Genomic DNA, 16343 nt, shown 5'->3' on the forward strand with positions numbered 1-16343 from the left:
TCTCCTTGCAGCGTTACTGCTGCTGGTCGTGGAGTAAAAGTCTCGACAGTGCAGTTCTTCATTTTCTGGGTCATTTCGTTGATGATAAAATTTGGAGGAAAGAAATAAGAACTTGGATTCTCATAATGGTTTTTGGTTAGAAACTGGGTATTGTAAATATGCCCTATCATCTTTCATTTCGTTTTCTTCAGTAATCAAACAGGAATTTTATTTATTTTTTAATTATTACATTAAGTCTGCTTGTGGTTCTCATAAGCCGCGCCAAGGTTCATAATTTTCTGTTTCTGATTTTCTTTTATTTGGGTTTTGTTAGTATTTTGTATTATTTTTCAGATCTGATCTTTGTACATATTAGGTTGCTTAGAAAAGTGAGGAACAATGGAAAATAAACAAATATTTTATTTTTTACTTCTTAGTTTGTTGAGCCGCACGCCTGGCGCCTGCACTATGTGTGTTTCTTTGTGTTTATATATATATTTGTAACACTGATCTTGTATATATTTCAAAAGTTGGTAGCTTAGAAGTTTGAAAAGTGAGGATGATTGGGCAAGAGGTGTTAGTTGTATTTTTCTTTTTTCAAATTATTACATTTCTCTTACTCCTCCGGTGTGTGTGCTCATATAAGTCTGCTTGTGGTTATCATATGCCTGGCCTCTTTTTCGACGTTGGGAAGATGTGGAGTGGATTGGGAGAGAAAATAGTTTCTATTCCTCTTTGTACCTTCTCGATCTGCATGATATCACAAATGTGTGATACGTCTTGACTTTCATACCAAACAGCAAATGTCTAAAAAAAGAAGACACCAAAAGCAAACGAAAGAACAAAAATCTAAAAATGATGAAATTTAATAGGGTGTTTGTTATCCTGCTTATTTGGGAATTTGGGTATTATATCCTGCTTATTCGCTCAGATCATGGACTGGGTGCTACAACCCAATTCATTGACTCTTCTTATTAATTGGAGATGAAACAATTTCTGGCATATTTAACCACTAATGCACCTGCAAAACAAGTACCCCACGAACGAACCCATCACACCATCCCAAACGCAATAAATCCGAGGGGCCTCATTCTCTATCCTCCATTTCTTTCCTTTTTTTTTTTTTTTTTTTTTTTTTTTTTTTTTTTAATTTTATTTTATTTCTTTCTATTATGATATTATCGTTTCAATACCTTCGTTCGGCAGCAACACTGTAAAATGGGACGCGATGTTACTAACTTGACTACACATTGGCTTCTCAAAAATTCCTACTGATTTGACCATACACAACTGCGAAGCAGACCTATGCACGCTTCTTAGTTAAATTCCCCTTCGGCCATTTTACTGACAATCGCAAAGAGTGGCGAGAAGGTTTTGAATAACCGTCAACTTCACAAATCAGGAAATTCTACTCCTGGAAATTCTTCTAATTCAATTGGACTCTTCAAAAAAGACAAATGTTTCAACTCATCATATGTGAGTTGTTAGAAATTTATTGATCAATTCAATTATTTGGAATGTCAAACTACCTTAACATAAAAGGAAACATTGGCATATGATGAATTTCTCTGTGTAAGCTCAAATGCCATGAGCACACCTACATATGTGTTCTTCAATCCCTGAAGTTCAGATTCCAGTTTCCCACAAAACCCATCCTTCATTGTGCAAACATGAGGAAACTATTTAAATTGCCTTTGTAGAACCACCTTCTCTACTTCTCCCCCCATATTTTTAACTGCATTGATTGCAAGCTCAGCGACCATTGGCCCCATAATATCTTCAAAACAGTCGTGTAGTACTCAATTGTCTGTACTTTGAAGAAAAAAAAAAAAAATCCTCCAAAAAGCGCCAAAGTAAAAAAAGACAAAAAATGCCAAAAACAAAAATGCCCTTAAAATCAAAGCCCAGGAAAATTTTATTTAAAAAACATAAAACCATACAAATCAAAGCCCAAAACGACGTAATATTAAATTTTTCATCTTATTTGACGGTAATAATTAACGAAGTGGCTAAATTGCAACTATTTAGTAATTTAGAAGGCTACTTTATCACTTTTTAAACATTATGAAAATAAAATGAAAATAATTGAGAGTTTAAAGGACTAAATTATATTTTTTCGTAAAAGCCACATGCCAACTACCATAATTGGTCTCTCTCCTCCATGAGGCCTTTTACACATTAGAAAAAGCAGAAGGTGAAGGATTTCGTGCGGTGGTGATCTTTGTGATGATACAAAAGATTTCCCAAAGATTTTTCTTCTGAGCCATTGATGATTCAGACTCCCCCAAATACTATTTTTCTTTCAACTTCAAAGCTCTCATTCACGCCTCAATCCTGTACTCTTCTCTTTTTGTCGTCTGTATTCTTTTATATATTACAATTCAAAATTTTCACACATGTTACTCGATAAACTATAAGAGCACAACAAGAACATTTATTTTAACTATCTACTCTAATTAAATGTTATTTTATTAGTTTTTTATCATTTCCTTGTTTTCCTCAAAAAATTGATAGCGAGGAGAGAAAAAAGACTAAAAAAATATAACGAAATAGAAAATGTAATAAAATATTACTTACAAGTTGCTACAGTAACTTATAATATATAAAAGGTTACTGTAGCAGTAGTAGAAAAACCTTATATTCTACAACATCTATTAGAGCAAGAAAAGTGTACTAAATAGCAAAATTTACCTAAAAAGCTAATTGAGGTCAGGTTATGATTCAAAAAATTCCGCTTGGTTGCCATAGAAAATGTTGTAAAGGTTCTAAAAATCTGATTGTCAATCACAAATTTGAGATTGGTGAGACTCACTATATGAAACAAGGTCATTAGTGGCGATCCAAAGTCGACACTAATGACCAAACAGTGGCTGCTATTTGGTGGTCGCTAGTAATCCAACGGTAATGCTAAATAGCGGCGACTTTTAGGGTCGCCGCTAATGACTTCTCTGACGCTAATAATTTTTTTTTGGTCACTATTGACCCCTTCGAAGTAACCCTAGTGTCGCCACTATTGATATATCACTAGCGGCGACATAATGATATGAGAAAATAAATATGAAAAGGGTTTAGATACAAGCAATTTCAGTACATAATATGTTATCCACAATATCTATAGCGTCCCATTTTTCATTACATCAGGAAAATAAAATAAAAAATCTTATTTTTGACAGCTATCAAAATCACCCACCTTTGCTACCAGCGGTTCCAGTTTTGAGACTAGAAATCCTTGTACCTAATATACACCACAAAACTAAGAGTTAGGATGGCAATACTAAAAGCAGCAATAATAACAATTTTGAGAAAAACATCAAATCAAAAACAACTATCAGCAACTCCTCAAGCCAACACACCCAAATAAATCACACCCATCCTGTCAAGAACCGAAATACCCAAAAAATTACACCCAATATCAGAGCACCCATCGTAAAAATCAACCAACACAATTGCAGAAGGCCTTATTTTTGAAAGTCCACTTTCATGACTTTTCAACAGAATCGTTAATAAAATTTAAAGCAAATAAAAGTCAAATACAACAGATGGTCAAATGAACAAAAAGGTCTGCCAGTTACCTTTTTAAACGATATAGTGAATTCAAGTTACAATCTGGGTGAGGAGATTGTTGAGTCCTCCGATGAGGATTCTTCTCATGAAGAGGCAGAAACCTTATTGGCCAAGAAATTTAGGAAGTTCCTAAAGTTCAACAAGGATAATAGCAATAATTAATCCTACATTGAATGTTTTTAGAAGTGATTCCCAATGAGCCATGCAAGGAAAAAGAGAAGCATGAGAAGGCCAAGAATGCATGCAGTATTTAATGCTATGAGTGCTTGGGCTTTGGCCCTTTGGGCATGTTAGGATTGGTTGTCTTACTTTAAAGAGAAGAATATGAGTGATAAGTTGGAGTTTGAGGACTCTCTGAGTGATAAGCTTATTGCACAAAACCTGTAGTTTCTTGCACAAAACAATGATAAAATATAAACTGTCACAACTCAACACACGAGTGCTATTGTCAGAAATCAACATGCGGATTCAATGCAACACAACATCACATCACCACTCAACATCACAACTAAATACTCAAGTTCAAACTCATAATTAATATCCAACTCAATACTCAAGTTCAAGTCATAAATAATATCCAAAATAACACACAAGTTAAACCCATAAATAATATCCAAAACAACATAGTAGAAGTTCAAACTCATAATATTTATCCAAAGTAATACTCAAGTTTAATTAAGGGATTGAAATAGCCCAAACAAAGTATTAAAAGTAATACAATCACCAAATCTAGATGCACTTCCAACTTGCCTGATCCCAACATCCCCAGAGAATCTCAAAAAAGAAACATGTAAAATGGACCTTCACATTCACAATAATATTAATTTCATTACATAAGCAATTGACGGGCTGAATTTATACTTCCATATCCAAAACAAAACCCAAACAAAAGAAAAGGTAGCATATTCAGAATATTGTGATGCAAAAAACAGGAGTCTACAACAATTCTAATCATTTCCCTTAGCTCATAACAAAAACAAAAAAGACCATTTCCCTTAAGACATAATTTAGATTTGTAGTTATAGGCCAAACTTACCATTAAACTCTTTCATCATATAAGTATTTTCACACCCTATTTGAGTAAAATATGATTTACATTAAATTAAAAGTATAAATACAAACATATATTATGCTCACATAACTATTGAAAAAAAAAAAAAAATCATACACTTCTTCAAATTATACGTAACACGTAAATAATTGAAACTGAAAAGTTTGCATTTCCTTGAGAATTTAGAGCCTAAAAAAAATAGACATGCATTTAACAATTGAGTTCCAAATGTGAAATAATTCCTTCACAAATGCCCTTATTCCCAAAAGGGCCATCTTAATGCATGAGCATACAGGATTTTAGCAAGTCAGTACCTTCTGTACATAATCAGAGCAACTTTCAGCAAGTTCTCTGGAGACACAAGGTGAAGTCACATATGTGATGGCAGAAACAATGTCAGAGCTAAATCCAAGCTCCTCAAATGACTTTCTACGGAGCATTATTGCTAGTAAAGAAGCTGTAGCACCTCCAAGAGAAGGACCCACAAGCCTTAACCTATATCCCTGTTGATATATTATCTGGAAACAGATAAAGTTTACGGTTGGCCACCTTATATTTCTCCGAGCAGTTTCTAATGGTTCCTATCTCTTGACTAAGAAACCAACGAGCAGCTTCAGCAATCCCAAATTGGGTGGAATAACCTTTGGATGTCACTTCTTCATCACTCGAAGAAACAATGTCAGTGATAAGGTCACAGACAGTCTGAGTGCCACGGATTCCAAGAATTACAAGTTTCTTACAGGTATCAATCCTAACATAATATCCGGGCCTCATTAGACTGGAATCTTTTACAAACTTCAAAAGATATATAAATGACCCTAATGAAAAGAAACAATACACATTATCCCTATTCTTATAACATCATCCCTACAAATGCCATCTTTCTCGTACATTTGATGAACAATATTGACGATATCTTCATGATTAGGCTGCATGTTTCACAAGCAATATTTCATAAAAAGGGTGGGATTTTGGACATAGCTCTGTTACTTCCACAATGAGCATATTTTCCTCTGCATCATACCACATTAGATTTACATCACACAAACCTCAAAGAGCTTATTTGCTAGAAATTTCTCAAAGCTATTTGTGAACAGATATTGTCCTAGACATAGCTAAATCATCTAATTCTTTTAAAGGCAAACAAGTAAATGAAATGACATAATTTAAAATTGTCTCAATACCAGTAGAACTTTTCCATTCTTCCATCACGAATCAAGGGAGCGTAAATAGTTGAAAGATCATTTCTAGTAACAATGATAGGAATTCTATTTGTGACATATGATTCTCGCCAATCTTGTCCAATACTCACTCTTGTAGGATTATCTGACAGATTCATCAGAGTTCCAACAACAATTTTATTGTTGACAGTCATTTGAGTTCCTTGCTAGATAAGAACATAAATATACTTTCAGCATGGTGAAATAGTTATGACATTCTAAGACAAGTAAAGAAAAACTTGGAGTTAGGAGATACAAAGACCACAGTCAAATCAAACAGTAGCTCACCTAATCTACCAAGGCCAGCATCAATATCATTGATCATCAAGCAGCTCACCTTGCCCTGCAGACTGCAGTTGTCAAGAAAAATCAAACTAGACAACAATGATAACATGGAGAAGATCAAAACAAACCACAAAAAATATCCATCAGTGCAACAGCATGAATAAAAACGAGGATCATAATTGCAGATTGACATTGAAAACATGATATTGAACATGTCACCAAAATCAAGAAGAATGACTGAGCACTAGAGACTGAATGGAAAGCATGGAAGGCATGTCATCTTATATCAGTCTCATGATGAGTTGCACCCTGTTACAGCTAGCTCACTCAATTTTAAAAGTTACTAAAAGCACAAAAAGGAGCACAATTTTAAAAGTTACTTAAAGTTCACTCATGAAAAATTTGAAACACAAATGGGAAAAGAATATCCTTACAGTGGATATAATGATTGAAATTTAACATCTGCAGGGAACAACTTGCACTCCTTGGAGAATATTTGAGCTTGTTTTTCTGCAATAGAATCTAAAAGTTGTATATCCTTCATCACCAGCTCATCGATGCTGCAGGAAATAGACACAAATGGCTAGACTTATATGAGCTCAAAGATTGTATGGAAAATACTAAGCAGCTAAAAAAAGTTTGAGTTGCTTCCACTATTTCGAGGAACCGTATTAACAGAAAGTAATTTGAGTTTTTTAATATTTTCTTTCCCTATTTTACCTATGCTTTCTAAGCAAGCAAGGATATAATAACAGTTAACTTATGTAGCAAAAAACAAATTGCAGAGCTAAGTTAATTACAGATATTCAAAAAAATGCACAAGTTCTACTCCATTGAAAAACCAAGCAACAAGACCAACAAGTGATGCCAGAACTAATGACTTGAGGACACGCTTCTAATTAAGCAAATAAAAACACTTTTAGGATCTCAACGTTTTTGAAATCAACAATTGGCTGTTCTGTAAGTGTCCAAGACAAATTGTTAATAGGAAAAGGGTGTGCCACAAATAAACCAAATAAATTAACAACAGAATGCACAGGAAAAAATCTCAAACCTGTACAGAGTGGACCCAATGTTGCCTTGATCACTTTCGGAATTCAAGCTCAACATTGACTCAACTAAATGCGCAGGAAAAAATCTCAATCCAGCTTGACAAACCTCTGGCAAAACATAATTTTGCATATCCAATTTAATTTCTTTTTTCTTTTTTCCTATTCAAATAATCAAAAAGCTGCATAAATGTACTCGGTTAAAAACAAAAGAAGTAGAAATACCTTCTCTGTTAGATATTTGAATGCCACATTCTTCTGTACTGCTTCATGTATATTGCATCGGGGGTATATCTGATATCAAAATCGAAACACCCAGCAATTCCTCCTTAAATCAACTCAATTTTTCACCCCTTCTCACAAAACACCATTCCACCAACCCTAAACACACTACCAAAAAATTCATCCTTAATCAAAGAATCACCCTACAACAAAAAGGCACAATATCCCCTCCCCAACGGAACACTCATCCCAAAAATTTCAACATAACTCTTCTCTCTCTCGGTACAGACCAACAAAAGGGGGTTCTGGTTTCATGAAAAAGAAAGGAAGATGGAGGGAGAAAATTACAAAAACAACTCAAAAACACTAAACTCCATCTCCTTCCACAAACCCCCAAATAAACCAAAATACTAACAAGAACAATTCTATAAAATTCAAAACAACTGTAGGGAAATCACTAGAAGCTTACCTACCCACACGTTTATGGGCTTGGAAATTGACGGTGCTGGCGTTGTTCCGCTATACATGCTGACACCAGGCCCTTCGGTCGGACGACCCACTTTGAATCGCTTCTCTCTCTCTGTCTCATTTGTTTCTCACTTTCACTCATGTTGTCAGTCTCTCTCTCTCTCTCTCTCTCTCTAGCTCTCTGCACTCTCCCTCACTCTCCTGGTATTGTGCAGAAGGGGATAAGATGAGAGGAATGTGTTAGACAGGCCCCAAAAAAAAAAAAAAAAGGGTGGGGGGGAATTTTGATCCGAAAATTTCACCCATAGCGCCAACCGATCCCGCCTTATGATTTGGACCAAAACGGCGTAGTTTAAATATCAGCGTCAACCAATATTACTCGACGCTAATACTTTTTTTAAAAAAAAATTTTATAAATATTTAATTTGCCTATTAAGTTTTTTAAAATATATATATATATATATATATATATATGTAAATTTTCAGACATACACTATGATTGATCAGATGTTCAATCGATCTTTTTCTTTTTTTTCCTTACACCTAATTTTTTTAAAATAATTTAAATTTGTAATTAATGATAAATTTAGAATTTTATAAAAGTTTTGAGAGTATAAATGACATTTTATCATTTCTATGTTAAAATATAATTCACAGGATATAAGCTGATGGAACCTTCTATTTAAATTGTTTTAATAATTTGATTCTATCAAAATCAATTGAACTGATTTACTTTGTTTGTGATATCTACTCTTATGTTAATTTAGTATATTTGGTAACAAAAACATATGATAATCAGATAATTAGGATTAAATAATGCATATGTGATTGGATAGACTATCGAAAAAGAAAAAGGCAAAAAAAAAAAACCCACTATAAAAGCTCATCCCAAAAAACAAGTCCCATAAACCGAAGCCCAGAAAATCCCATTCAAACCCAAACCCCGGAAAATAAAAAAAAGTAACCCAAAAAACGCCCAAGAAATCCAAGCCCAATGAAAAAATAGTCAAAAAAGCCCAAACAATCAAAGGCCGAAAAAAAAAATCCAAAAAGACACCAATAAAGCCCAAAAAATTGCAGAGTAGAGAAAAAAAAAAAGCCCAGAAAAGCCCGAACACCCTTAAAAAACAAAAAAAAACACACACACACACACAAGAAACACTAAACACCCTCAAATCAGTAAAAAAATGAAAAAGAAAGATTGTGTAAATGAAAAGAAAAAGTTTTGATGGGATAGAAGCGAAGAAAAGGGTGCTCTGTGCAATTTATACAAACATGAAAAACCTATTGAAAAAGAAAAAGCACAAAAAAATAAAAATAAAAAACCACTAAAAAAGCCATCCCATAAAAGAAGTCCAAAAAATCCCATTCACTGGGCTTCGATTTTTTGGGCCTTTTCAGATGACAAACCTCTCTCCATTCACCTCACCACTTTTTCAAGCATTATTAGTTCAACAAAACTACTTATCGTATCAGAATTATTAGCCAATCAAAAACAGAATCGATCATGCAGATATCGGGATTAAAATTATACTCAAAATCTAATATTAAAATAATAATAATAATAATAAAAATTGTAAACAAGAATATGAGAAGGGGGACAGACAGAAAACTAATTAATATGTTTGGCATTGTAGTGAGTTTCCGACTAAGTATTCAAAGTACAAGCCTCGCAATCCTAATTCATAATATCAACCCTTTCCTGCTTTGCACACTATACAGAACTATGTTTTATGTGACAATTCCTTGGAAATTACTTATTCACCATTCCATTCAGTTTATATAAATGTGAAGAATTTAAAAGAGGATGACCTCCTTAAACATTATTCTAATCCACCTAAAAATATTTCTATCCACCATTCCGTTTTAATTGCAACAACAAAAAAAAAAAACTTTTAAATAGCATATCGGCTGTTTGCACAGTACCATAAATAGTAACCAAATGAATAATTAATGTGCGTCGCATCATATATTTTAATACTAGCATTTTGCTTCAATTTTATAGCCGCTCCATACATGTTAATTGTTGTGTACAGTCCACAGCTCTTACAACAAATGTCACAAGTATATATTATAGTGCCTAATGCTTGTTAATAGTTGTTAAAATTTAACCATATAACATTTATGTGGAAATAATTAAGTGAAGGGAAATGATCTAACAAGAAAAAAAAAAAAAAAAAAAACAAAGAGAAAGCAGAGGATATAGGAGCCTTGCATTAAAGAGTATAGTTGAAGTGCCTTGGTTGTAATCAGATATACCTTGTAGGTCAGGACTATTCAGTTACGAGAACAAAAATAAATAAATAAATAAACCAAACAAGTAAACCAAGCCTTTGCTTTCAAGACTGCAGGTCAATTACTTTAGTTCTCATGGGACGTCTAATAGGTCAGCTATGAAAACAGAATATTGCAAATACGGAACAACGGCGTCATTATAACTTAATATCCCCAAGTGCTTGATCCACCATTAACTCACTCAATGAGAGTGTTAAATACCTTACCCTCTATTTTGGTGCCTTAAGTGGGCATTTGCTTTCTGGCAATTGCGTTGGTTTCTTTATTTCTTCATGTTAAAATAAAAAAAGCTTTTTTAGATATAGATATGATGAGACCAAATCTCATCTAATTTTTTTTTTCAAGCCTTAGACTTAGACCATAACACATATATCTTTTTATTAGAATAAAATACATGATGTGGTTTCCCCCGAGCTTAAGCTATTATGCATGCGCAAACATGATATATACGTAAATGAATTATATATATTTATATTTGAAAAAATTTGGAATCGGGGCGAATGTCCGAAATGTAAAGTTAATGTATCCATATGTACATATAACTTCATGGCCGTTGTAAGAGTCCAGCCTTGAAGGCTGTCTCCCGCGCACTTATATATATTAAAATAGTAAAAACAAAAACAGAAAACAACGAAACAAGGCCGTGTAGCTTGCTATGTATGTCCAGCATGAATCCAAATGTTTTACCCTGAAAACCCAACCACCGTTGCTTGTGTAGCCACGGCAAATCCCTGGATCCAGGACCCCAGTTATCAACGCATAATCCAAAATATGCCTTTTCATCTTCGTTTTTATAAACAATCTGTGATTGTCTTTGTTTAGCTTGTGCGAGTATAAAAATTGTATAAGATTTGCCTAAATCCCACGTTGTCAAGGCAAAAACGAAGGTTTCGAGGCCGAGGTTAAAAGGGAATATCTGGGATATTGGATAGGAAATGGTCGGAGTCACCAAGGATGCGACAGAGTGTCTTCTGATTGTTTAGGGAGCAGTGTGGACTTGTCGTCTACTTATTGTTTAAACATAAGAATGAGATCAGCAGCTCCCAGTTGAGAGTGCAGAGAATGGCCTCTGTGACGCTTTTCTCTTTTCTTTTTCGCCACTTGGCGTCCAATCCGACAAACCCCTGCTTTCAGGTTAGTCTTTTCATTGTCCCTGTATAACCAGCTAGCTAAAGTTAAGAGTGGGAGCTAGAGAGAGAAAGATTTGTCAATTTTTGTGTTTGAAGGTGGGGGGGAATTCATTTTCTTTGATATACTTGATTAATTTTATTTGCTATAAGAAATAGTAGCTTGGAATTTTTTTCCCTCTCTTTTGATGTGCATTTCATGTTTGGTATGTTTGGTATAAGGTATGTTTCTGTTATATCAGTGTTTGGTTTTGCTGTTCTTCTTGGCTTGACTAAACTTCTCACTTTTTAGAAACCCTTTCTCTATATAATAACAGGCAATAAGACATGTAAGAGTTTGGTAGCATAATCTTACACTTGGGTCTGGTTTGGGTTAGTATCTTTTTATCAGCGCTTTATTTACAACTTTAGTATCATATTAGCACCAATTATGGAATGTATGAAAGTAGGTAAATTCTCGTGGAGTGAAGCAGCCACCACCACCTTCAAGTTGATCAAGGTCAAATTGACCACCGCTCCCTTACTAGTCCTTCCAGATTTCGACCTACCTTTTGAGTTGCATTGTGATGCATAAAAAATAGGCATTAGAGCGGTACTCAGCCAAAAAGGCAAACCAATGGCCTATTTTAGTGAGAAGTTAAAGTGCGCCTAACTCAATTATAGCACTTATGATATTGAGTTCTACGCATTAGTACAAGCACTAAAACATTGGAGCTCATACCTCGCCTACAACGACTTCATTTTGTACTTGGACCATGAAACACTTAAACACCTCAGCAGTCAAGATAAACTGTCATCTCGGCATGCTAAATAGGCCGCTTTTGTCCAAAAATTCAACTTCACAATCAAGCACAAGTCCAGAGCGTTGAATAAAGTGGCAAATGCCCTCAGCGAGAAATCATCACTATTAGTCACCATGAAAATAGAGGTACTAGGTTTTGAATTATTAAAAGATTCTTTGTCTAGTGACCCGTTTTTTGGATTATTGAGGAGGTGTCATCGGGCGAGCGAAGAGACTTCAACTTGTGTAATGGGTTCCTATTCAAAGATACTCAATTATGCATTCCTGAAGGTAGTCTAAGGTTGAAAATCAACCATGAGCGCCAAAATGAAGGTCACATGGGAAGGGATAAAACATTACAACTGGTGGCGGACAAGTTCTATTGGCCGAATATGCGGAAAGAAGTAGACAAATTTGTGAAGAGCTACAGGATATGTCAAGTGTTCAAGGGGTCGGCTACTAATACCGGGTTATATATGCCCCTTCCTATTCTGGAAGGGCCATGGACCAACGTGAGCATGGACTTCGTGCTAGGCTTACCTAAAACCCAAAAAGGTAATGATTTAATCTTTGTCGTTGTTGATAGATTTTAAAAAATGGTACATTTCATTGCGTGCAAGAAGACCGCCAATGCGGTGAATGTCTCCCAATTGTATTTCAGAGAGGTCTACCACCTCCATGGCCTGCCATTGTCTATCGTATTCGATCGCAACACAAGGTTTCTTAGCCACTTTTGGCGTTGTTTGTGGAGGTTATCCCATACTAAGCTCGTTTTTTGGTTCTTGTGGAGTTTTTTGCGTTTTTCTGTTTTGTTAGAGTTTTTTAGGTTTTGTGGTTTTTTTGGAGTTTTTTGGTTTCTTTCGGAGTTTCTTACGTTTTTTTGGACTTTTTTGCATTTTTGGGTTTTTTTTGGTTTTTTATGTTTTTTTTGGAGTTTTTTTAGGTTTTATGGTTTTTTTTGGAGTTTTTCTACGTTTTTTGGTTTTTTACGTTTTTATGTTTTATGGTTTTTTTTTTGGAGTTTTTTACGTTTTATGGTTTTTTTTGGAGTTTTATACATTTTTTTTTGGTTTTGGAATGATAGAATTGAATTGTAGGATTGACTTGAGATTTAAGATTTACTCATGACAAAGAAAATATATGTTAATGTTTAATTGGTGTTAGAAGGATGTATTAGGGTTTGAGGGTAGTTTAGTCCTTGTCATATTTCTTTAAGCTTATATAATAATAGGTTTGAGGTAGGCTACGTAACATATAGAACGAGCCTCCTCTTTTCTCTAAACCTTCTTCATGCAAACCTCTCAACGATTGGGAATTTGAACTCTTTTAATGTTTAATTCAGAAAAGTTCAAATTCCCAACAGAACACAGAAACAAACACATATGGACTGTGAAATTAGTCCTGCCACTACTAGCAATTTCAATTTTAGTGATTGAGAAAAAACATTGAAATTGTTCCAAAAAAAGCCACTAATAAAGCTCTAGATACACCATTCAATACTAAACAACGGATATGTCAAAGAAACAAACTTACTGATTCGCTTCACCTGTCACAGTATATGACATGCAGATTTCTGATGGAGACTTGGATACTTTCAAGAATCTAGGGGGGAAAAGAAGATCAGTAGTGCTTGATGAATATTGATAACTCCCAGCAAAGTATCAATAGCATCTTTAAAGGACAAGCGTAGATATCACATTGAACTCGAGGAAACATGAAATGATAAGCAAACTACTCATATGCCCAAAAATTTTAACATCAGTTTCTGCAGGCATAAACATGAACTGACAAAAGGACAGACCAAGCAGCAAAAGCAATAGCAGATCAGACCAAAGTAATGTCACCTTTGCAGTAATGTACGAAATAAATGATTGCCCAGCCTGGTTATCTGCAGAAAAATGAGTCAATGTATAAGAACCCAATGCCCAAACTACACTGAGAAACCATTTCAGTACAACAGCTCACATTATCTTGTCTTCCCCTAAAATGTCACGGAGCACCAGTAAGACTGACCTAAGTTAGAGTGAAATTTTCATTTAAAAGAGTTTCAGAAAATCTTGAAAGGCAATATTTGAATTGCAACTCATTTTGTAAACAGCCAACCGCAAAGTCCACGAAAAGCAGCAGGCCACTCCTACAGTTACTAAGAAACATCCTATGGGTCAAAGCAAGCAGAAAGCTTCTAAAACAATTAGGAAGATGCATCATTAAAGAAGAGCAATATAAGTAGACACAACTCTAGAGCCTTGCAAATGAAACAGTGAACTCTACAAGAACTTTAAGAATGAAGCAAAACAACTAGCTATTCCATAAGATTAGGGAACCAGACCAATTGCCCAACTGAGGATGCATATTAAAAGTAGATTCATAAGTTAGACTCTCCATTGTTACTGGAACCTAAAAGTGAGGGAGAAGCATGCATCCCTGGAAGGTAAGTTGTATGCAGTATCAATAAAAATGTAAACAATACCCCTAGAATGTTTTTTTTTTTTTATGTAAACAATACTCTTAGAATGTCAAAAGATGCATATTCAGGGCCCCTGCCCAATGGATATAAGAATGGAGTTCTAACTTGCAAAAATAAATAAAATAAAAAACAAAATAGGTAACATGATTATGAAGATTTGAGAAGATTATTTTGGAGACTGGATTGCATTGACGCCAGATGAGAGCAGAAAAAAAGGACCACTATTATTTTCTTACAAAGTTAGGAAGCACATGAGACAGTAATCTATCAATTCAATATAGTAAACCCCAGAAGTAGAAGAAGAAAATATGTACCTAATTGATATTAAGGTCTTGAGTAGCCATACCATTGGCTGGGTACATAGTTGAGTATTTGAAACAACTTTACTTATGTGATAATCAAATACGAAATTTATATGTGGCTAAAAAATTGTATAATCCATGCATCCAAATACATCAGTTATGTACAAAACAAGACTTTGAATGCGGCCTTGTATTCATTAGAACCAAAACAGATACTTGAAATTGCTAGTTAAATAGTTCACCACCAACGCATCTTGATAATTTGGCCAGCTCTGCTGCAGCAAGTTTAGCCTTTTTTTCCAGCAAATTCTCTTTTTTCAACTGAATCCAAACTCCACTACCACAAGCAAAAAGTGACATGCATATAATTTTTTGAATAGGAAAGTTTTGGGATAAGTAACTTGCACCATAGAAATATATAATGAATAAAAATCTTCTGAAAGATTTTTCTTTCTAATTACATTAACTTGCACCATAGAAACATATGTTTTGTTTTATTTTCTTTCTAAGCTACTCTTTCTTTCTCTCAACTCTCAACAATCAGCCCAAAAAAAAAAAAAAAAAACTCTCAACAATCAGCTGACTTCATAACTATTTTATTTCCTTATAAAATATCTCTCGATTTGATGTGGAAAGGGTTGTTACTCTGCGCATATGTTGCGTTTTTTTGGTTCTTTATCTTCTTTTTCTTCCTTTTTTTTTTTTTTGCTTTTTTTTTTTTTTTTTGCTTTTTTTCCATCTTATTACTCGTTTTATTTATCCCATTTATTTTTTGTTCTACAAAAACGTTTGTCTTCTTCAAATTTTCTCTACTTTTATTTCATATGTTTTTGTTTTCCTTTCTTGGCGAGAAAATGATGTTTATTTATTTTTTCCGTCCTAAGTTTTTTTTTTCCTTTTTCATTTCCTTCAATTATTTTTTTTTCTTTCGTTATTTTAAATTTTGTTCTTCCTCTTGTTTATTTTATTTATTTATTATTATTTTTTAAAATTTTCCTTTGTTACGTTGTCCTCTCTTTTTTGTAATTTTAATTTTATCTTTATTGATTCTTTTTTTTTTTTGATTTTCTTAAATTTTCTTTCTATTTAATTTTCTCATATTTTCTTCTTATTTTCTCTTAATCTGTCAAAGAAATGAGAAAATAAAAGAGAAGAAAAGAAAGTAAAGTAAAAAAGAGAAGAAAAGAAAAGTAGAACGAAGTACGAAAAAAGCAATTGAATTAAGAAATTAAAATTGAAGAAATCTTTCTTACTAATGCCTGTTTAAGATTGTTTTGCAGGATTGGTCCAAGTTTCCAAGAAAAGAAGGTATAATTTTTTTTAAAAAAATTTTTTAATTTGATTTTTCTACTTTCACTTTTTTAGACTATTTCTTTTGGTCGGGGTTACTCTTCAATGCATAATATTTATTTTTTGGGTACATAAAATTCTTTGGAAGTGCCCCGGTGGGAGTAGAACAGGTTTTGGCGCCACTGCCCTTGTGCTTTGACTCCGCCGTGGGCGCTAAGACTCCGAGATGCCGTTAGAAATTGG

At 34.0% G+C, this 16343-nt stretch overlaps 1 long non-coding RNA gene across 4 annotated transcripts; it reads right to left on the reverse strand.

Moving 5' to 3' along the window:
• Positions 1-3027: 3027 nt before the first annotated feature.
• On the reverse strand, positions 3028-15084 carry LOC132183147 (uncharacterized). Of its 4 annotated transcripts, none has more exons than XR_009440366.1 (12): positions 15053-15084; positions 13886-13929; positions 13575-13643; positions 7844-8039; positions 7374-7442; positions 7154-7259; positions 6534-6659; positions 6103-6164; positions 5779-5981; positions 3853-3933; positions 3552-3672; positions 3028-3214 (listed from the first exon to the last, which is right to left on the reverse strand). It is a non-coding gene; the product is annotated as an uncharacterized LOC132183147 (long non-coding RNA). The 4 variants fall into 4 exon arrangements; XR_009440365.1 differs by having other exon boundaries at positions 3853-3924; positions 7840-8039; positions 15053-15082; XR_009440364.1 differs by having other exon boundaries at positions 7840-8039; positions 15053-15082.
• Between the last annotated feature and the right edge of the window lie 1259 nt (positions 15085-16343).

This window comes from Corylus avellana, chromosome ca5 (assembly GCF_901000735.1).
Source record: "Corylus avellana chromosome ca5, CavTom2PMs-1.0".
Lineage (NCBI taxonomy): Eukaryota > Viridiplantae > Streptophyta > Magnoliopsida > Fagales > Betulaceae > Corylus > Corylus avellana.